The sequence below is a fragment of the Puma concolor genome, chromosome B1, assembly GCF_028749965.1.
Source record: "Puma concolor isolate L17-30 chromosome B1, mPumCon1.1.hap2, whole genome shotgun sequence".
Lineage (NCBI taxonomy): Eukaryota > Metazoa > Chordata > Mammalia > Carnivora > Felidae > Puma > Puma concolor.
Window position 1 is genome coordinate 120589560 of NC_141670.1, and position 22360 is coordinate 120611919.

The 22360-nt window shown below is 38.7% G+C and overlaps 1 protein-coding gene across 1 annotated transcript in view; it reads left to right on the top strand.

The window, feature by feature from the left end:
- The first annotated feature begins 12080 nt into the window (after window positions 1-12080).
- SLC9B1 (solute carrier family 9 member B1) overlaps window positions 12081-22360 on the top strand; it is a 76477-nt gene continuing 66197 nt past the window's right edge. Inside the window, exons 1-2 of the mRNA XM_086704489.1 lie at window positions 12081-12208; window positions 20390-20483. The gene's annotated coding sequence lies outside the window, so the exon portion shown is untranslated. The remainder of the gene's footprint in view (window positions 12209-20389; window positions 20484-22360) is intronic.

Consider the following 22360-nt stretch of genomic DNA (forward strand, 5'->3'; position numbering starts at 1 on the left):
GATTGAACTTGGATGTCCTCAAAGTTTCCTCAACCATACATTTGCAAATGATCTCATCCTTTACACTCTTTAAAAATATTATTTTTTTCTGATTATAAAATAAGACGTTTTCATTACAGAAAATTTAGAACACAGAAAAGCACAAGGAACAAAACCGAAACTACTCTTAACATAAACATCCATTTTATTTTGATTCTTTTACATTTTACTCTTGCACTTCTAGGAGATGTCTTATTTTCAGAACGATACATCATCCACTGAATTCGTTGGGGGAAAAGGAACAAACACTTTATATTTGACTTCTGTGAAGATATAGAGATTGAAGAACTTTTGTTGTATATGATGAATACTGAGACTTCCAAATAAGCATGTGTTCACCTGGTAATATTAACATATTCATTTTGCAATGAATAAAACGACAAATCCTTGGAGATTATGGAGATAACCTTGATGGAGATTATGTTTTAAAATCCTTACATACACTCACTCAAAATACACTTATAATATGCTTGCTATGTGCCAGACATTATGCTCAATGCCAAGAGATACAATGATGACCAAGATGTGTGAGAGCCCTGTTTAATAGAGCTCAAATTCTACTGGGAAATTGACACTGTGGAAAATACAAATACGAATAACACATACTTGCCTTCAAAAATCTTACAAGGAAATAAGATATGTACAAATAGCTGTAATACAAATAATGATTCAATAGTGTTCTCAGTGGGGAAAATTAAAGGAGGATAAACGCGAATTGGACCTTCAATTTGAATTGATGGATTAATATTAGAGTAAGGTGAAGAAGGAAACAACTAGATAAAGGACAAGCATATTGGAAAATTTGAAACAGTAAAGCCTGGTATACAGTAAATATTTGACACTTAGGGTTGATAAAAAATTAGTGACAGGTAGGACTAGAAAAGAAAATTGGCAATTAGGGGAGCCTGGGTGGTTCAGTTGGTTAAGTGTCCGACTTCAACTCAGGTCATGATCTCACAGCTTGTGAGTTTGAACCCCTCATCGGGCTCTGTGATGACAACTCAGAGCCTGGAGCCTGCTTTGGATTCGGTGTCCCCCTCTGTCTCTGCTCCACCCCTGCTTGCACTCTCTGTCTTTCAAAAATGAATAAACATTAAAAAAAAATTATTGGCAATTAAATCATACCAAATAGATCATTGACCACACTTCTATTTGTATTAGTTGACCATCTTTCTATTTATTGCTCCCCGAACTACAGAGAGATTTTTTTTAATATGAAATTTATTGTCAAATTGGTTTCCATACAACACCCAGTGCTCATCCCAACAGGTACCCTCTTCAATACCCATCACCCACCTCGCCTCCCTCCCACCCCCCATCAATCCTCAGTTTGTTCTCAGTTTTTAAGAGTCTCTTATGATTTGGCTCCCTCCCTCTCTAACCTTTAAGTTTCACAGGATCCACATAAGAGTGAAAACATATGGTATCTGTCTTTCTCTATTTGACTTATTTCACTCAGCATAACACTCTCCAGTTCTATCCACATTGCTACAAAAGGCCATATTTCATTCCTTCTCTTGCCACGTAGTATTCCATTGTGTATATAAACTACAATTTCTTTATCCATTCGTCAGTTCATGGACATTTAGGCTCTTTCCATAATTTGGCTATTGTTGAGAGTGCTGCTATAAACATTGGGGTACAAGTGCCCCTATGCATCAGCACTCCTGTATCCTTGGGTAAATTCTTAGCAGAGCTATTGCTGGGTCATAGGGTAGCTCTATTTTTAATTTTTTCAGGAACCTCCATGCTGTTTTCCAGAGCAGCTGCACCAGTTTGCATTCCCACCAACAGTGCAAGAGGGTTCCCGTTTCTCCACATCCTCTCCAGCATCTATAGTCTCCTGATTTGTTCATTTTGGCCACTCTGGTCTGAGGTGGTATCTTAGTGTGATTTTGATTTGTATTTCCCTGATGAAGAGCGACGTTGAGCATTTTTTCATGTGCCTATTGGCCATCTGGATGTCTTCTTTAGAGAAGTGTCTATTCATGTCTTCTGCCCATTTCTTCACTGGATTATTTGTTTTTTGGGTGTGGAGTTTGGTGAGCTCTTACAGATTTTGGATACTAGCCCTTTGTCCGATATGTCATTTGCAAATATCTTTTCCCATTCTGTCGGTTGCCTTTTAGTTTTGTTGATTTTTTCCTTAGCAGTGCAGAAGTTTTTATCTTCATGAGGTCCCAATAGTTCATTTTTGCTTTTAATTCCCTTGCCTTTGGGGATGTGTCAAGTAAGAAATAGCTGTGGCTAAGGTCAAAGAGGTTTTTTCCTGCTTTCTCCTCTAGGGTTTTGATGGTTTCCTGTTTCACATTCAGGTCCTTAATCCATTTTGAGTTTATTTTTGTGAATGGTGTAAGAAAGTGGTCTAGTTTAATCCTCTGCATGTTGCTGTCCAGTTCTCCCAGCACCATCTGTTAAAGAGATTGTCTTTTTTCCATTGGATATTCTTTCCTGCTTTGTCAAAGATTAGTTGGCCATACTTTGGTGGGTCTAATTCTGGGGTTTCTATTCTATTCCATTGGTCCATGTGTCTGTTTTTGTGCCAATACCATGCTGTCTTGATGATTACAGCTTTGTAGTAGAGACTAAAGTCTGGGATTGTGATGCCTCCTGCTTTGGTCTTTTTCTTCAAAATTACTTTGGCTATTCAGGGTCTTTTGTGGTTCCATACAAATTTTAGGATTGCTTGTTCTAGTTTTGAGAAGAATGCTGGTGCAATTTTGATTGGGATTGCATTGAATGTGTAGGTAGCTTTGAGTAGTATTGACATTTTAACAATATTTATTCTTCCAATCCATGAGCATGGAATGTTTTTCCATTTCTTTAAATCTTCTTCAATTTCCTTCATAAGCTTTCTATAGTTTTCAGCATACAGATCTTTTACATCTTTGGTTAGGTTTATTCCTAGGTATTTTATGCTTCTTGGTGCAATTGTGAATGGGATCAGTTTCTTTATTTGTCTTTCTGTTGCTTCATTATTAGTGTATAAGAATGTAACTGATTTCTGTACATTGATTTTTTATCCTATGACTTTGCTAAATTCATGTATCAGTTCTAGCAGACTTTTGGTGGAGTTTATCGGGTTTTCCATATATAATATCATGTCATCTGCAAAAAGCGAAAGCTTGACTTCATCTTTGCCAATTTTGATGCCTTTCATTTCCTTTTGTTGTCTGATTGCTGATGCTAGAACTTCCAGCACTATGTTAAACAACAGCAGTGAGAGTGGACATTCCTGTCGTGTTCCTGATCTCAGGGGGAAAGCTCTTACTTTTTCCCCATTGAGGATGATATTAGCTGTGGGCTTTTCATAAATGGCTTCTATGATGTTTAAGTATGTTCCTTCTATCCCTACTTTCCCAAGCGTTTTTATTAAGAAAGGATGTTGAATTTTGTCAAATGCTTTTTCTGCATCGATTGACAGGATCATATGGTTCTTATCCTTTCTTTTATTAATGTGATGTATCACGTTGATTGATTTGTGAATGTTGAACCAGCCCTGCATCCCAGGAATGAATCCCACTTGATCATGGTGAATAATTCTTTTTATATGCTGTTGAATTCGATTTGCTAGTATTTATTGAGAATTTTTGCATCCATATTCATCAGGGATATTGGCCTGTAGTTCTCTTTTTTTACTGGGTCTCTGTCTGGTTTAGGAATCAAAGTAACGCTGGCTTCATAGAATGAGTCTGCAAATTTTCCTTCCCTTTTTCTTTTGGAACAGCTTGAGAAGGATAGGTATTATCTCTGCTTTAAATGTCTGGTAGAATTCCCCTGGGAATCCATCTGTTCCAGGACTCTTATTTGTTGGGAGATTTTTGATAACTGATTCAATTTCTTTGCTTGTTATGGGTCTCTTCAAGTTTTCTATTTCTTCCCGTTTGAGTTTTGGAACTGTGTGGGTGCTGAGGAATTTGTCCATTTCTTCCAGGTTGTCCAGTTTGTTGGCATATAATTTTTCATAGTATTCCCTGATAATTGCTTGTATTTCTGAGGGATTGGTTGTAATAATTCCATTTTCATTCATGATTTTATCTATTTGGGTCATCTTCCTTTTCTTTTTGAGAAGCCTGGCTAGAGGTGTATCAATTTTGTTTATTTTTTCAAAAAACCAATTCTTGGGCGCCTGGGTGGCGCAGTCGGTTAAGCGTCCGGCTTCAGCCAGGTCACGATCTCGCGGACCGTGAGTTCGAGCCCCGCGTCAGGCTCTGGGCTGATGGCTCAGAGCCTGGAGCCTGTTTCCGATTCTGTGTCTCCCTCTCTCTCTGCCCCTCCCCTGTTCATGCTCTGTCTCTCTCTGTCCCAAAAATAAATAAAAACGTTGGGAAAAAAAAATTAAAAAAAAACAAAACAAAACAAAACAAAACAAAACAATTCTTGGTTTCGTTGATCTGCTCTACAGTTTTTTTTTTGTTTGTTTTTTAATATATGAAATTTATTGTCAAATTGGTTTCCATACAACACCCAGTGCTCATCCCAAAAGGTGCCCTCCTCAATACCCATCACCCACCCTACCCTCCCTCCCACCCCCCATCAACCCTCAGTTTGTTCTCAGTTTTTAACAGTCTCTTATGCTTTGGCTCTCTCCCACTCTAACCTCTTTTTTTATTTTCCTTCCCCTCCCCCATGGGTTTCTGTTAAGTTTCTCAGGATCCACATAAGAGTGAAACCATATGGTATCTGTCTTTCTCTGTATAGCTTATTTCACTTAGCATCCCACTCTCCAGTTCCATCCACGTTGCTACAAAAGGCCATATTTCATTTTTTCTCATTGCCACATAGTATTCCATTGTGTATATAAACCACAATTTCTTTATCCATTCGTCAGTTCATGGACATTTAGGCTCTTTCCATAATTTGGCTATTGTTGAGAGTGCTGCTATAAACATTGGGGTACAAGTGCCCCTATGCATCAGTACTCTTGTATCCCTTGGATAAATTCCTAGCAGTGCTATTGCTGGGTCATAGGGTAGCTCTATTTCTAATTTTCTGAGGAACCTCCACACTGCTTTCCAGAGCAGCTGCACCAGTTTGCATTCCCACCAACAGTGCAAGAGGGTTCCCATTTCTCCACATCCTCTCCAGCATCTATAGGCTCCTGATTTGTTCATTTTGGCCACTCTGACTGGCGTGAGGTGATATCTGAGTGTGGTTTTGATTTGTATTTCCCTGATAAGGAGCGGCGTTGAACATCTTTTCATGTGCCTGTTGGCCATCGGATGTCTTCTTTAGAGAAGTGTCTATTCATGTTTTCTGCCCATTTCTTCACTGGGTTATTTGTTTTTCGGGTGTGGAGTTTGGTGAGCTCTTTATAGATTTTGGATACTAGCCCTTTGTCCGATATGTCATTTGCAAATATCTTTTCCCATTCCGTTGGTTGCCTTTTAGTTTTGTTGGTTGTTTCCTTTGCTGTGCAGAAGCTTTTTATCTTCATAAGGTCCCAGTAATTCATTTTTGCTTTTAATTCCCTTGCCTTTGGGGATGTGTCGAGTAAGAGATTGCTACGGCTGAGGTCAGAGAGGTCTTTTCCTGCTTTCTCCTCTAGGGTTTTGATGGGTTCCGGTCTCACATTCAGGTCCTTTATCCATTTTGAGTTTATTTTTGTGAATGGTGTGCGAAAGTGGTCTAGTTTCAACCTTCTGCATGTTGCTGTCCAGTTCTCCCAGCACCATTTGTTAAAGAGGCTGTCTTTTTTCCATTGGATGTTCTTTCCTGCTTTGTCAAAGAGTTGGCCATACGTTTGTGGGTCTAGTTCTGGGGTTTCTATTCTATTCCATTGGTCTATGTGTCTGTTTTTGTGCCAATACCATGCTGTCTTGATGATGACAGCTTTGTAGTAGAGGCTAAAGTCTGGGATTGTGATGCCTCCTGCTTTGGTCTTCTTCTTCAAAATTACGTTGGCTATTCGGGGCCTTTTGTGGTTCCATATGAATTTTAGGATTGCTTGTTCTAGTTTCGAGAAGAATGCTGGTGCAATTTTGATTGGGATTGCATTGGATGTGTAGATAGCTTTGCGTAGTATTGACGTTTTGACAATATTTATTCTTCCAATCCATGAACAGGGAATGTCTTTCCATTTCTTTAAATCTTCTTCGATTACCTTCATAAGTTTTCTATAGTTTTCAGCATACAGATCTTTTACATCTTTGGTTAGATTTATTCCTATGTATTTTATGCTTCTTGGTGCAATTGTGGATGGGATCAGTTTCTTTATTTGTCTTTCTGTTGCTTCATTGTTAGTGTATAAGAATGCAACTGATTTCTGTACATTGATTTTGTATCCTGCAACTTTGCTGAATTCATGTATCAGTTCTAGCAGACTTTTGGTGGAGTCCATAGGATTTTCCATGTATAATATCATGTCATCTGCAAAAAGTGAAAGCTTGACTTCATCTTTGCCAATTTTGACGCCTTTGATTTCCTTTTGTTGTCTGATTGCTGATGCTAGAACTTCCAGCACTATGTTAAACAACAGCGGTGAGAGTGGGCATCCCTGTCGTGTTCCTGATCTCAGGGAAAAAGCTCTCAGTTTTTCCCCGTTGAGGATGATGTTAGCTGTGGGCTTTTCATAAATGGCTTTTATGATCTTTAAGTATGTTCCTTCTATCCCGACTTTCTCAAGGGTTTTTATTAAGAAAGGGTGCTGGATTTTGTCAAAGGCCTTTTCTGCATCGATTGACAGGATCATATGGTTCTTCTCTTTTTTTTTGTTAATGTGATGTATCACGTTGATTGATTTGCGAATATTGAACCAGCCCTACATCCCAGGAATGAATCCCACTTGGTCATGGTGAATAATTCTTTTTATATGCCGTTGAATTCGATTTGCTAGTATCTTATTGAGAATTTTTGCATCCATATTCATCAGGGATATTGGCCTGTAGTTCTCTTTTTTTACTGGGTCTCTGTCTGGTTTAGGAATCAAAGTAATACTGGCTTCATAGAATGAGTCTGGAAGTTTTCCTTCCCCTTCTATTTCTTGGAATAGCTTGAGAAGGATAGGTATTATCTCTGCTTTAAACGTCTGGTAGAACTCCCCTGGGAAGCCATCTGGTCCTGGACTCTTATTTGTTGGGAGATTTTTGATAACCGATTCAATTTCTTCGCTGGTTATGGGTCTGTTCAAGCTTTCTATTTCCTCCTGATTGAGTTTTGGAAGAATGTGGGTGTTTAGGAATTTGTCCATTTCTTCCAGGTTGTCCAATTTGTTGGCATATAATTTTTCATAGTATTCCCTGATAATTGTTTGTATCTCTGAGGGATTGGTTGTAATAATTCCATTTTCATTCATGATTTTATCTATTTGGGTCATCTCCCTTTTCTTTTTGGGAAGCCTGGCTAGAGGTTTATCAATTTTGTTTATTTTTTCAAAAAACCAACTCTTGGTTTCGTTGATCTGCTCTACAGTTTTTTTAGATTCTATATTGTTTATTTCTGCTCTGATCTTTATTATTTCTCTTCTTCTGCTGGGTTTAGGCTGCCTTTGCTGTTCTGCTTCTATTTCCTTTAGGTGTGCTGTTAGATTTTGTATTTGGGATTTTTCTTGTTTCTTGAGATAGGCCTGGATTGCAATGTATTTTCCTCTCAGGACTGCCTTCGCTGCGTCCCAACGCATTTGGATTGTTGTATTTTCATTTTCGTTTGTTTCCATATATTTTTTAATTTCTTCTCTAATTGCCTGGTTGACCCACTCATTCGTTAGTAGGGTGTCTTTAACCTCCATGCTTTCGGAGGTTTTCCAGACTTTTTCCTGTGGCTGATTTCAAGCTTCATAACATTGTGGTCTGAAAGTGTGCATGGTATGATCTCAATTCTTTTATACTATGAAGGGCTGTTTTGTGACCCCATATGTGATCTATCTTGGAGAAGTTTCCATGTGCACTCGAGAAGAAAGTATATTCTGTTGCTTTGGGATGTAGAGTTCTAAATATATCTGTCAAGTCCATCTGATCCAATGTATCATTCAGGGCCCTTGTTTCTTTATTGATCCTGTGTCTAGATGATCTATCCATTGTTGTAAGTGGAGTATTAAAGTCCCCTGCAACTCCCACATTCTTATGAATAAGATTGCTTATGTTTGTGATTAATTGTTTTATAGATTCGGGGGCTCCCATATTCGGCACATAGACATTTATAATTGTTAGCTCTTCCTGATGGATGGACCCTGTAATTATTATATAATTCCCTTCTTCATCTCTTGTTACAACCTTTAATTTAAAGTCTAGTGTGTCTGATATAATTATGGCTACTCCAGCTTTCTTTTGACTTCCAGTAGCATGATAGATAGTTCGCCATCCCCTCACTTTCAATCTGAAGGTGTCCTGAGGTCTAAAATGAGTCTCTTTTAGACAGAAAATAGATGGGTCTTGTTTTTTTTTATCCATTCTGATACCCTGTGTCTTTTGGTTGGAGCATTTAGTCCATTTACATTCAGTGTCATTATTGAAAGATATGGGTTTAGAGTCATTGTGATGTCTGTAGGTTTTATGCTTGTAGTGATGTCTCTGGTCCTTTGTGGTCCTTGCAACATTTCACTCACAGAATCCCCCTTAGAATCTCTTGTAGGGCTGGTTCAGTGGTGATGAATTCCTTCAGTTTTTGTTTGTTTGGGAAGACCTTTATCTCTCCTTCTATTCTGAATGACAGACTTGCTGGATAAAGGATTCTTGGCTGCATTTTTTTTCTGTTCATCACATTGAAGATTTCCTGCCATTCCTTTCTGGCCTGCCAAGTTTCAGTAGATAAGTCTGCCACTAGTCTTATGGGTCTCCCTTTATATGTTAGAGCGTGTTTATCCCTAGATGCTTTCAGAATTTTCTCTTTATCCTTGTACTTTGCCAGTGTCACTATGATATGCCATGCAGAAGATCAATTCAAGTTACGTCTGAAGGGAGTTCTCTCTGCCTCTTGGATTTCAATGCCTTTTTCCTTCTCCAGATCAGGGAAGTTCTCAGCTATGATTTGTTCAAGTACACCTTCAGCCCCTTTCTCTCTGTCTTCCTCTTCTGGAATTCCTATTATACAGATATTGTTCCATTTGATTGCATCACTTAGGTCTCTAATTCTCTCCTCATACTCCTGGATTTTTTTCTCTTTCTTATTCTCAGCTTCCTTTTTTTCCATAATTTTATCTTGTAATTCACCTATTCTCTCCTCTGCCTCTTCAATCCGAGCTCTGGTCACCTCCATTTTATTTTGCACCTCATTTATAGCAATTTTTAGCTTCTCATGACTATTTCTTAGTCCCTTGATCTCTGTAGCAATAGATTCTCTGCTGTCCTCTATACTTTTTTCAAGCCCAGCGATTAATTTTATGACTATTATTCTAAATTCTTGTTCCATTACATTGCTTAAATCGTTTTTGATCAATTCGCTAGCTGTCGCTACTTCCTGGAGTTTCTTGTGAGGAGAATTCTTCCGTTTCGTCATTTTGGATAGTCCCTGGGGTGGTGCGTAACTGCAGGGTACTTCCCCTGTGGTGTCTGGAGTAACTTGTGTTGGTGGCAGGGCTGCAGTCAGACCCGATGTCTGTCCCCAGCCCACCACTGGGACCACAGTCAGAGTGGCGTGTACCTTATCTTCCCCTCTCCCAGGATCAGGACTCACTGTGGAGTGGTGTGGTCCCTGTCTGGGTTACTTGCACACTGCCAGGCTTGTGGTGCTGCTTTGATGGGATCTGGCATATTAGCCAGGGTGGATCCACAAAGTGCACAGGGGCAGAGGAGCAGGCTCAGCTCATTTTGCCCTCGGTAGTCCCCTGCGGGAGGGGCCCTGCAGCACTGGGAGGGAGGCTGACCCGGTCTGAGGGATGGATCTACAGAAGCACAACGTTGGGTGTTTGTGCGATGCAAGCAAGTTCGGTGAACTGGTTCCCTTTAGGGTTTTGGTTGGGGGATGGGAGAGGGAGATGGTGCTGGCCAGCATCTTTGTTCCCTGCTGAGCTGAGCTCTGTCTTCCAGAGCTCAATACCTCTCCCTCCCGGTGTCCTCTTGCCCTCCCGCTCTCCGAGCAGAGCTGTTGACTTATAACATTCCAGGTGCTTGCTAAATCCCGCTGGCTGTCAGCACTCTCTGCTTCTGGTCCCTCCGCTTTTGCAAATCAGACTCAGGGACTCTGCCTTGCCAGGCAGGCTGCCCCTCCACCGTCCCAGCTCCCTCCCACCAGTCCATGTAGTGTGCACCGCCTCTTGGCCCTTCCTACCCTCTTCCGTGGGCCTCTTGTCTACGCTTTGCTCCAGAGAGTCCGTTCTGCTTATCTTCTGGCAGTTTTCTGGGTTATTTAGGCAGGTGTGGGTGGAAATAAGTGATCAGCAGGACGAGGTGAGCCCAGTGTTCTCCTACGCCGCCATCTTCCCTGTTTTTCTCCCAGAGCGATTTATATAGAAGATATTTTTCAGCTATTTTTGTCATATCAAATTTAGTGAAAAATGCAGTCATTAATAAGGTCATCCTTGTTCCTCAAAAGTGTTTTGCTCTCAATGGCATGGTTGCAAATATAACTGACTTATTTTTTTAAGTTTCTATTAAGTTTTTACAAGAGAAGACATCGGTGTTTTTTAGATGTTTTTTAAACCATTATTAAATTTTCATCATGTTATCTTCAAATAAATGAAGGACATAGTTTTTGAAATGTTTCAGAACGTTTATTTCTATATGAATAACTTACGTAGTTCTTTCCAACAGGTAGGAATTGCTTCATGCCATTTTAGGAGCAAATAATACAGGTTTAGTGGACTAAGCCAAATTAAATCTGGCTTGAGCCTTCTGTTCCAATTAGAACAGAACTTGTTTATGTGTCCTCCATCCTCCTTAGATGGACCCTAAAGCACTAAACTCTCCAGTATTTCACTGCATTTGGAGCAGTGCCCTGTTCAGACTCTTCTCAAAAGCCTTTCTTCCCAGCTCTACCATTTGTAGAGCTTTGCACCAGTATCCTGCTTTTCCCTTCCCTACCATGAGAACAAAGCATTTCCCTAACCCTACAATCACAGAAATCTTATCTACTCTCCTGAAACAAGGGAGAAAATAACTTTGAATCTTTTTTGAGATGTCTACATCATGGTAAAGGTGAAGGAGAGTTTTTTTTATTTGATCACCCAAGAAAGAGTTGTAATTTAAATCATATCCTGAGCAATAAGAAAAGGAGAAAGAAAACAGTCCTAACCAAAAACTTGAGAAAAAACACATAGGCAAAAAAGGATATGGTGTGTGCAGGGACCAAAGTTGTTTGCGGTATGGGGAGCAAAATTAGAAAAGGGCAGTTTGTCTCTATAAGAAGTTTGTAATTCTTATTGGAGAAATAAGAGTTGTTTTTCGTCTATTATTTAGGAAGCTTGCAGAGTCCATTAGAGGAGCCTCAGAACTAAGAACCCAAAGCTTCTGGGGGCCCACCCTCAACTGCTTTTATTTGTTTCATATGAAGGTCTCCACATAAGATCTCATGTGGGCAAAAACACAAAGGTTTTATGCTGATAACAGGACATTTGAGTGTTTATTTGTACCAAGCCCTGTTCCAGACACTTGTCATTTAGTCGCACCACCGCCAACCATGTCCTTTACAGAAGAGAAAACTGAAGCTCAGGGAAGCTATGTATTTGCCTGTAGTTCCGTAGCTATAAAGTGGCAGTGCTGACATTTGAGTCCAGTCTTAACCGCAGAGACTATTCTCTTTTACAACTGTACTATATTTAAGTTGACTTAAGGGGACACTGATGTGAGTTGACAAGTCATTTCTGACACGTGCAGCCCCTGGCGCTGCTTTTTGGCTTAAGGACCCTGTGATGTCAACTCTGTACCTGGACTTTGACAACGCAATAAGTCACCATTCACAAGAGACGTGGGAAGGAAAGGATCGAATAGACTGAAAGCACACCACGCCGTCCCCGGGAACCCCCAAACCCGAGCCTCCGCAGGCCAGAGCAGCCGGCAGGCCGCTTAAACGCAGGGCCTCCATTAGCCCCGCCCTACTGCTGCCAGCCCTGCCCAGACCCCACCCAGACCCCGCCCCGCCGCCCTTGGCTGAGCCTGCGGCCATTAGTCTGGCCCCAGCACCCGCGCGGAGTTCAGGCCTTGGCGGCTTTTCCCCCAGAGCGGCGCGTGGTCTACGCGGCAGTTGCTGGGCGCCAGGACCGCTCCCGGGGTAGCGAGGGATGCTGAAGGAATTGTAGGTACGGTCCGTTTTTCTCAACTCTCACCCTTTCCAGGCCCTTGAGCACTGGCCCCTCATCCCGCGCCGTCCTTCCCTTCCTGTAGGCCCGTGGAGCTCCTTTCCTCCCGCTTCAGGAGCAGACGTGGGCTCCTTTGTCAGAAGCTGGGGAAACAGCAACAGACCTTTTTTCTCTCCTCCCCCTGACTCGTTTCTTTACTCCCTCATCCCACATCGCTGTCTTCTTTATTCTCTCCTTTCCTTCTCTGTTCCTCTCATTTTACAGATAACTCACAAGTAAGAAAAAAGATCTGTCAGTCAAGACTGACTGCAAAATTAGTTTTATTAAGGGTAGACTGTTGTCCAAAGGGTGAATATGTGCAAATGAACTTTAACGTGCTCTTGTGACCGGACGTGTGTTCCAGGATTGGTAGCTTATCCTGGGAAGGCTTTCCTCCCTAACCTACCCACCTCTCAGTTCCCCCTCCCCAGCCTGTTTCTGTTGGCTTTATTACACTGGACAAGCCCTTTAGCTCAGTGCTTTTGAAGAGACTAAGAGCAACTGTTGTACAGGTACCATGTGTCCAGTACACAGCATTCAGGAGTTACAAGAGCTCTGCAGGCCCATACCAGGTCCCTGAAAAATTAGATGGAGAGGAGCAATTGATTTGGGTATTCCCTAATTCTCCATAAGCGTAAATAAAATTGTAATTTGTGCAAGAGCAGTGTGGAAAGTTAACACTTGTTACTATCTCAGCTACAGAATTCATGACCCCAAAGGGTTTAGTCACTATGTGCCTATGAAGAGCGCATTCATATTTATTGCCTTCTGTGAATACCAAAATGTATATTAGCCATTTTTATCAGTTGGCTGTCTCTTGTCATGAGCTCCTGCCCATTACCTAACAAGAGGGAAGAGGCAAGTGCAATAATAGTACCATCTAAAGTAACATGTTTATGGTGCATCTCATGTTGTACATTATTTTCATATTTTCACTAAACAGATTTAATAGTACCTGGAGCTTAGTATAATATACATTCAGTAAATATTTGTTGAAGAGACGAACGGATGAGATCCTCAAGGAGCCATGCCTTATTCGTTTTTGTATTCCTTGGACCCAGAGCTAAGTCTAGCACTAGCAAGTCTGCAAATGTGAGAGATCAGATAGAGTGAGTGATTCACTCAGGAACAGGCATTCATTAAATATCTCTAGGAAATCTGTTTTGCCAGTTATTCTGAATACAATGGTAAGAAAGACTGGCAAGATTCCTATTCTCATGGAACTTAAGATTTAGTGAGCAAAGCAGCAAGATATGAATGAGGAAATTTTGGATAATGTTAAGTGTAGTCAAGAAGTAAAACAGTATGAAGTGAGAGAGACTGGGGAAGAGGTTGTCTTAGATTGATTGGTTAAGGAAGGGCTCTCTGAAGACCTGACGTGTGCTAACACCTCAGTGATCTAAAAAAAAAAACAACCAAAAAACAAAAAAAAAAACCCACAGAAATAGTAGGATCAAAGCATTGCAGTTAAATGGAATTCCAAATGCAAAAATCCTACAGTAGGAAAGAGCTTCACTCTTTCAAGGAACACCATAAAGACTGCTCTAGCTTCAATGTGGATTAAGTGGTACAACTTGACCTTGAAGAGATAGGTAGGGGCCAAATCATACAGGGCTTTGAATAGGTCATGAGGATCTACCCATAGAATAAGTTTGGAATTCATTTAAAGCATGATGATAAACCAGCAGGAAGTTCTCCTGGAAGGGAGTAATATAATCTGATTTTCATTGAAAACAGATGTTTTCTGCCTGTTATGTGGTTAATCGATCATAGGGTTGGTGACAAGATTAGTAGCAGAAGACGATTGTGATCCAGGAAGGAATGACAATAGTTTGGGCTAAAGTAGTATAGAAGTGGATGGATATAAAGTATATTTGGGGCAGAACCTACAGATTTGGTGATGTTATGAATGTAGGGGGTGAGAAAAAAAAGAGAATCTCCTAGGTTTTTGTCTTGAATTTGAGTGGATGGTTGTGACATTTACCAAATGAAAAAGACTAAAGAAGAAAAAGTACATGTGTGTGCGTGTGTGTGTGTGTTGATGTGCATTGGGAAGAGGTTGGTTTTATTTTGTTCACCTAAAATTTGATCTATGCTTATTAGAAATCTAAAGTAAATCTGGTGTCTTGAGTTCTGTGTAAGGAACCAAAGATACAAAATTGAGGAACATCAGCATGTAGAAAAAACTATCTGGATAAAGTGTATTCATAGAGAGGATTCCAATGATTAGAGGTAAAGCAGAAGAAAAGAAGCAAGCAAAGGAATTGGGTAAGGAGTAGCCAGTGAAGTAGGAAGAAAATCCAAAGAGTGCGGTGACTTAAAAGTCAAGACAACAAAGCACGCCAGTGCTATTGAAACACGTTGAAAAGTCAAATAAAGTAAAGATATCTGATCATTGGATTTTGGCAACATGTAGTGGTTATGTGTCTTGACAAGGACAATGAAGAGAAAATGTAATGTGAAGAATAGATACACCACTATAGACATCTCAAGATACTTCAGGAAGAAGAGCTGAGAAATGTAGATAATAGAGGAGTATGTGGAGTCAAAGTAGAATTCTCAAAGATAAGGATACTTAAGTATGTTTCTAGGCTAATGGGAATTATTCAGCAGAGAAGAAAAAAAAATTATAGTGTAAGAGAGAATGTGTATATTTTAAGAGTGAAGTCTTTGAGAAAACAAGAGGGAATGGGATCCAGGGAATATGTAGCAGTGTTGGCTCAGGAACATGAACATAAAATTTGTAGTAATAAGAAGAAAGGCAGTGAGTATAGGTAGAGATGCAGATAAATGAGTAGATCTAGTGATCTCAGGAAAGAGTTTCTGCCTGATAGTGATTCTCTTTTTCTCAATAAAATAGAAAGTCTGAGGCAAGATCAGTAAGGAGAGAGAAGAAAGAATGTTTGGGTAGGAAGAGAAGGCATAAAATAGTCATTTTAGAGAATGGAAGAAAGTCATTTGTCTTAGTCTGTTTGGGCTGCTGTAACAAAATAGCATAGACTAGGTGGCTTATAAGCAATTTTATTTTTCATAGTTGTAGAGGCTGGGAAGTCTGAGATCAAGGTGCTGGAAGATTCAGTGTCTAGTGAGAGCCTTATTTCTGATTCATAGAAAGCCGAAAGGGATTAGAGAGCTCCCAAGAACTCTTATTAAGAGCACTAATCCCATTCCTAAGGGTTCTGTTCTCATGACATAATCATCTACCAAAGACCCCCTACCTCCTCATACCATCACATTGGAGGATAGGATTTCAACATATGAGTTGTGAGGGGACACAAATATTCATCTATAGCAATACTACAGAAGCATAGTAGCATAGCTAGGCAGGATCAAGTGCCCATTTGAGATTTGTAGCCTTGTAAGTGGGTAGCTGAGATAGGGTGGAGGAAAAGATCATAGGAGCCAAGGAGATCAAGGAGCCATAAGACCATAAGGGTTGGCTTACCTGGATATTCTAGTGGCTAAGTGAGATCTTCAACCCAAATATCCTGACTGCCCACTCAGTAGGTTACAGTTTTCCTGAGAAGTAGCTCATAGCATTACTCTTTTGTACCACCTATCCTTCCAGTTGACATAAAAAAGTTAAAAAAAAAATTGTGATCTGATTTATTTTTTGATCCATATATCCAAATTCTAGATAGGCTGCTGCTTTTGTTTCTCTTATTCCTTTAATATTTAATTTTTTTTGTCTCTCTTATTCCTTTAATATTTAATTTTTTTGGCTTGTTTTCTTTGTGAGTTTTTTTTTTTTAACCACTTCCATCAATGTATGTTTATTAAATTGCAAAAGCCTACCTCTTAAGTGGCAAAGTAAAGATGAAGAATAAAATTTGGAAATCCTGTTGCCTGTAGAGCTGGGATGACCAGTAATAGGGAAACCTGATTGATCTGTATTCACGCTAATAATAATAATAATGATAATAATAGCATTGGGGTAGCCTTTTACATTTTGTGCTATGTTTTTATTTTCTTGTATCTCATTTGATTTTATAACTACCTTTTTCAGATGAGGAAACTGAGGCTCAAAGAGGTTAAGGGTCTTGACCAAGGCCACATACCGAGTAAGTGGCAGAATTATTAACCACAGTGTTCTGACAAAATCCCATGGTTGTTTTTTGTTTGCTTTTTGGGTTTTGGGGTTTTTTTTTTTTTTTTTTACCATAGTGGTTTGTTTCTTTGCTTTTTACCCTCTATTATATCCAAAGTAATATCCAAAAAACAAAAAACTCTGCTAGGTAGAAAGTAATGGCTGGCTAGAGGCCTTTTACAGTTTAAAAACTTTTTGTTTGTGTTTAAAATTCAGCAGTTAATGAGATTAGATAATTACCTGCCATCTACTGTGTTAGGTAGAGAACTCAGAAATGATTACAAAATCAGCACTGATTTAATCCAGTAGGGAAAATGCAAGTCACCAAGTAGCATTTCTTGGGCCCTTTCCAACATACTATATATGCTTCCACAATACCCTATACTGACTAAATTCTATATACAAAGGAAAATGAATACAGTACCAGTTATATGGTGGGCTCTTGCTGAATATTTGTCAAATAAAAGCATGATGATAGTTAAACCAGTAATTATAAATATAATATAATAATATAATTATAATAGTTAAACCAGTATTTATAATTATAATTAAAATAGTTAAATCAATAATTGCTTCCACAATACCCGGTATCGACTAAATTCTATATACAAAGGAAAATGAATACAGTACCAGTTATATGGTGGGCTCTTGCTGAATATTTGTCAAATAAAAAATGATGAGAGTTAAACCAGTAATTATAATAGGGATACAGGCTGTGATAAGGGATGGATGCTATGATAAGGATGCCTCCTAGAAGAACTTCTAAATGAAGGACTTCTAAACTGATATAGAGTTAGTTGTGCAAAAAACAAGGGTTTAGGGTTGGAAGACAGCATACAGAATGTATAGTCTCAGAGATATGAGGCTTGGCAAGTTTTAAGAACTAAAATAGCATGGCTGAAGTTTAAAAAATGAGGAGATAAACAGGAACAAGGTTAGCCCTTATTAAAGGGAGCTCTGTAATATGAGTTTAAGGAGCTTGGACTTTTTTCTTCTATGGGAAGCCATTGAGGAATGTTAGGCAGGAAGTTGCCGTAATCATGCTACATTTTAGTTTATGCTGCATTGTGGAGATTACAAGCAGAGGACCAAGACTGGACATGGGGAGAACAGTTGGAAGGCCGTTACAGGGCATATGTGGAAAAGTGCTTATGGCCTGGGCTGGCACAGTGGCAATTTATACTGAGAGAAAGTGGACAAAATTTTCAATAATTTAGGAGCTTGTATTAACATGATTTAGTAACTCACTGAATGTCAGTAGGGAAAGAGAAGGAATGAGTCCTCAGTTTCTAATTTCAGCAAGTAGGTGGATGGTGGTTTCATTCTCTGAGATAGGAAATTCTCTGAAGAAGGAACAGATTTAGTGGGGGAAGCTCTTGAGTTCAGTTGTACATATATTGAGCTTAAGATGCTTGTAAAGACCATGAAGTAGAGATATCCAATAAGTTGTTAAATACACTACTTAGAATCTCAACAGAGCTTCTCTAAGCCAGATTCATCAGCATATTGGTCATAATTGGAGCCATGAGAGTAAAAGAAGTCTCTTAAGAAATGTATATAGAGTGAGAAGAGGGCATAGGGAAGAATGCTGAGGAGCCCCAACTTTCAAAGGATGGATAGATGAAAAGAAGACCAAGGACAACCAGAGAGAGAGAATGAAGGTAGAACAAGTGACAAAGTGATGTAAGAATTCAAAAAGGGAAGATGACTTCTAGTTTTGTGCTGTACCTTGCAGGAAGTTCTATTGGAATGACCCTTAAGCAATAGGTATCATTTACAAAGAAGAAATGCAGTGGGAAGGTATTCTAAGCAAAGAAAACAAAAATGCACGGGAGAACAATTAATAGTTCAGTATGACTGAAATGTAGGGTCAAGAGGACTAGAGAGAAAGCCATGATGGTTTGATGCCATTTTGTGGAAAACCATGGTTTCTGGGTAAGTTGTTGGTAACTTTATTATTTGGTGAGAAAAACCATTGTAGTGGGGCTAACAAAAAGTCAAGGATATAAATCATGCTCTGAACCCTGGAATACCTTACTATTTTATTGTGGAAACAAGATCTAGGCATCTGAAAAGAATAAAAATTCAAGATAACATCTGATTACTGAGAACAAACACTAACTCCCATAGGAATTTTAACAGTGGCAAAGTCAATTTGAATTGGAGTACTAGTTTAGCCCAGATTTGTATTGTCCTGATTAAATAATATGCCAGCTAGTCATTATCTTTAAAAAAAAAAAAAAGCCAAGCAAAAAAACCCTGATCTAATTTGAATGCTCTGCATAAAGAATATTCTCCTTGTGGATATAGCTTTCAAATTCATATGTTTGGAAAGGCTTATATTATAGTTTTTACTTAATGGTCTTTGATGTACAGTCACAAAGACTTCTTTGTATGAAGGACAACACGAGTTCCAAAGATCCTAAAACAATACATATAAGCAGATAATGATGCATATGTTTTACCAAACATTCATGTAATAAATACACGTTAAATGACCATTATATGTCAGTAATGCATAGTGGCTCGGAGCATGGACTACATATTGAAACACACATGAATTCAAATCTCAGCTCTGCTTTCAATGGAAGGAAACAAGTTGCAATCTCACTTAGAATAGTTTATACTTACCTCTGTAAGTATTCTGATTTTTGAAAGAAATTCCAGTTATGTATCCAATTTTAACGCTACTATCAAACTTAATTGTTATTTCTTAAATCTTCTGGGGAGAGAGATGAGAAATGATTTTAAAGTATGTAGCTAAACCACCACGTGAATTATCCATATTTAAGGACTATTCTTTGGCCATAAATTTTGCTGAATGACATATGATATATTCACTAGATGTCGCCATTGCACAGCATTGCTTCAAAATGATAAACCCAAAGAACAGTGTATAGTAACAAGAGCACACACCAGAGAAAGACAGTTAATTTCTGTTATGTGATATACATACATACACACACACATACATACATGATATTTATATAAGATGTGTAATTCCCAACCAACATGTGTTGGTATTCTTTCACGCCGTTTCTTAGTAGGTCCATAAGAGAATAGAAAGCAAGAAAGAAAACTGATAAAGACCTTAGATCATCTAACATCTTTCATCTCTACCTCATTTTATAAATTTGAAAATGAGGTACAGGGAGATGAAGTGACAAGAAATTTACTCAATGCTATGTGGCAGATTAAAAGCAGGAAGCTTAGAATTCCCAATTCTATAATACGACACTGTTTCTGTTACTAATATTTACAGTCAAAGAAACATTCTAATAAAACTAGAACCTCTAAATCCATCAAAATTTTCCACTGCTCTATTTTTTTTTAATTTGTGTGTGTGTTTTTTTAAAGTTTATTTATTTACTTTGAGATAGAGAGAGAGAGAGCACATGAGTGGGAAGGGGCAGAAAGAGAAGGAGAGAATCCTAAGCAGTCTCTGCACTGTCAGTGCAGAACCCAATGCAGGGCTTGAACTCACAAAGTGAGATCATGACCTGAGCCAAAATCAAGAGTCAGACACTTAACCAACTGAGAAACCCAGGCACCCCAAATTTTCCACTACTTTAAAAGCAAAGTTTAGCAATATGATAACAGTTCCTATTTATAATAAAAATAATTAATTGATTACCATAGCTTTTGTTATGAACTATACAAATATCTTACTTTATCCCCATGATAGCAAGATATGTGGCACATATTTATTTATTTCTGCCTATTCCAAATGAGATTTTTAAGAACCTTATTGAAATAAATAATAGCCTAAAAATTTAAAAAGAAATTGAGGTGATCATAAATATAAGATACTAAAATGTAAACCACTTTGAAGTCTTCTGTTTGTTAGTATAAAAAAGCATGCCCTGATGTCTAGTAAAATCAAATTTGATGGACTTGTCTCAAATTTTGTTCTGCTTTCTCTAGCTGTAAGTGTAAAGTAAGAAAAGTAGATAGTACTATGCTCATTAAAAGATGACAAGATACTATAATTTCCCCAAGATCGTACAACTAGTGTATTTCTGATTTCAAAGCCCTCATTCTTTCCATTATGCCAGCTATCCAGACGTATAATGAGAGGACTCGTACCAGAATACAGTCACTGTAATCATTAGACACCTGGATTACCACAATTACTTCTGATTTATACAGGTAGGCTTTTGCTTATATCAAATTTATTTCACATAATTGCACAGAGCTGTTGAACAGATTTTTTCTGTCAAGAAATTGACTCCTAAGAATGTTATTAGGAGAACTACATTTTAAATTATAAAATTTGTATTATATTAAGGAAATTGACTTTTGAAAATTTGATTATGTAATAGATAAAGAGGTCCTAGGGGAAGCAAGAAGTCCAAAGGAAAATAGAAGGAGATATCTAGATCAAAGAGGAAAGGAGATAAGCACAGTGTTAAAAAAAAAAAAAAAAAAAAAGAAGAGGGCAATAGGGAGAGAGCTAAGGGTTAAATACCCTGCCTAGCCTGCTTCTGATCCCTATATTACTCGAGTATCTGGATTTTCTTCCTTACCTTCCTCCATTTTTGTATCAAAAATCTATCCTAGCCAGGGTCCTACCTAGTTCTTCAAAACTTCTACTCTTTAGTCTTTTTCTATAGGAACAGAACCTTTTACTAAGTTGTCCTGTTGATTTCCTGCCTGTCTTTGCGGCATAGTCATTAAGGATCTTCGTCATTCTATAATTTGCTTCCTTTTTCATATCGTATTTGTAAAGCCTGTTCTTGGTGTTGGACATCTTACTCTTCTACAAAAGATGCCTTTTTTTGTTAACACGCAGAAATATTTTTGGTTTTGTTGTCATTTTGAATATCTGGCATTTAAAATTCTCAGTTCACTCAGTATTTATTGCACACATATTTCTTGAGGGCCTACCATGTGGTAGGCACTATGTAGATCAAGGGTAAAACCAGATATTGTCCCTCTCTCTTGTGGAGCATATAGCCTTCCAGTTCTCTCCAAGATGTAATAGGTCTACTGCAACCTCTTTTTTTTACTGCTCACAATAAAAAAACTCTGGACAAAATGTGAAGAGCAACTACCTGAGATCGAAAAGTAAACAGAAGGAGGTGGATTGTGGAAAGTCAAAACCACACGGTGAATTTCTTTTCCTCTTGCAGCTTTGACCTGAAGACAGGCTTCAGTGATAAAACCATGCAAGGACAGCACAGAAGGTTAAAAGTACAATAGGAAACCTATTTTTATGGCCTGAAGATCTGGGAAAATGAACTCTATCATTTGAAGAGAATGTGAAGAATCCTTGTTGTTGTTGTTGTTTTCCTTTTGTGGTTTTTTTCCCAAGGGCAGGCCCTATTTATGACATTATGGGCAGCTATAACTCAGAGGAAAAAAACCCATCTTCTGACCAGAGAAACCAGGAAAAGAGACTTTGAGAGATATAGCAGGGTACAGATTTAGGAGAGGGAAAAGCTGGAGAATGAGGTTCCTTAGTTCTGTATATGAACACAACAAGATGCCTTGGGTCACCTCCAGCTGTGCATGCGGGAGACAGGCCTAAAGCAGCATTGCAAGGGCTTTAAGAACTAAAGTAAGATAAAGAATTTTTAATTTAAAATAAATATGGAGGGAAAAAACACTGCCCAAGTCACAGAATAACCCCTGAGTGGTTCATGCTGAAACACACCAAAAACCGCAAAGCAAAGGCTTTGAAAACAAATGAGATTGGAACCAGTGCCCATAGAAAGTAAGAGAGAGCTTATGATCTGCACCGGAACAAGTTGGTTACCTACTGAGACAAACAAATTTAAATATTTTTCATAGGATTTTAACAGGACCCAGAGTCTACACAGCAAAATGTCAAGGATATACTCCAAAAGTACTTGACATATGAAGAACTAGGAAATGAATGTCTTACGAGAAAAGAAAATCAATAGATGCCAATCCAAAATGACACAGATATTGGAATTATCAGACAGAGGTTAAAGCAGCTATTATTATAACTGTTTCGTTGTGGTAAACTATGATTGTAATGAATGGGAAGATACACATTAATA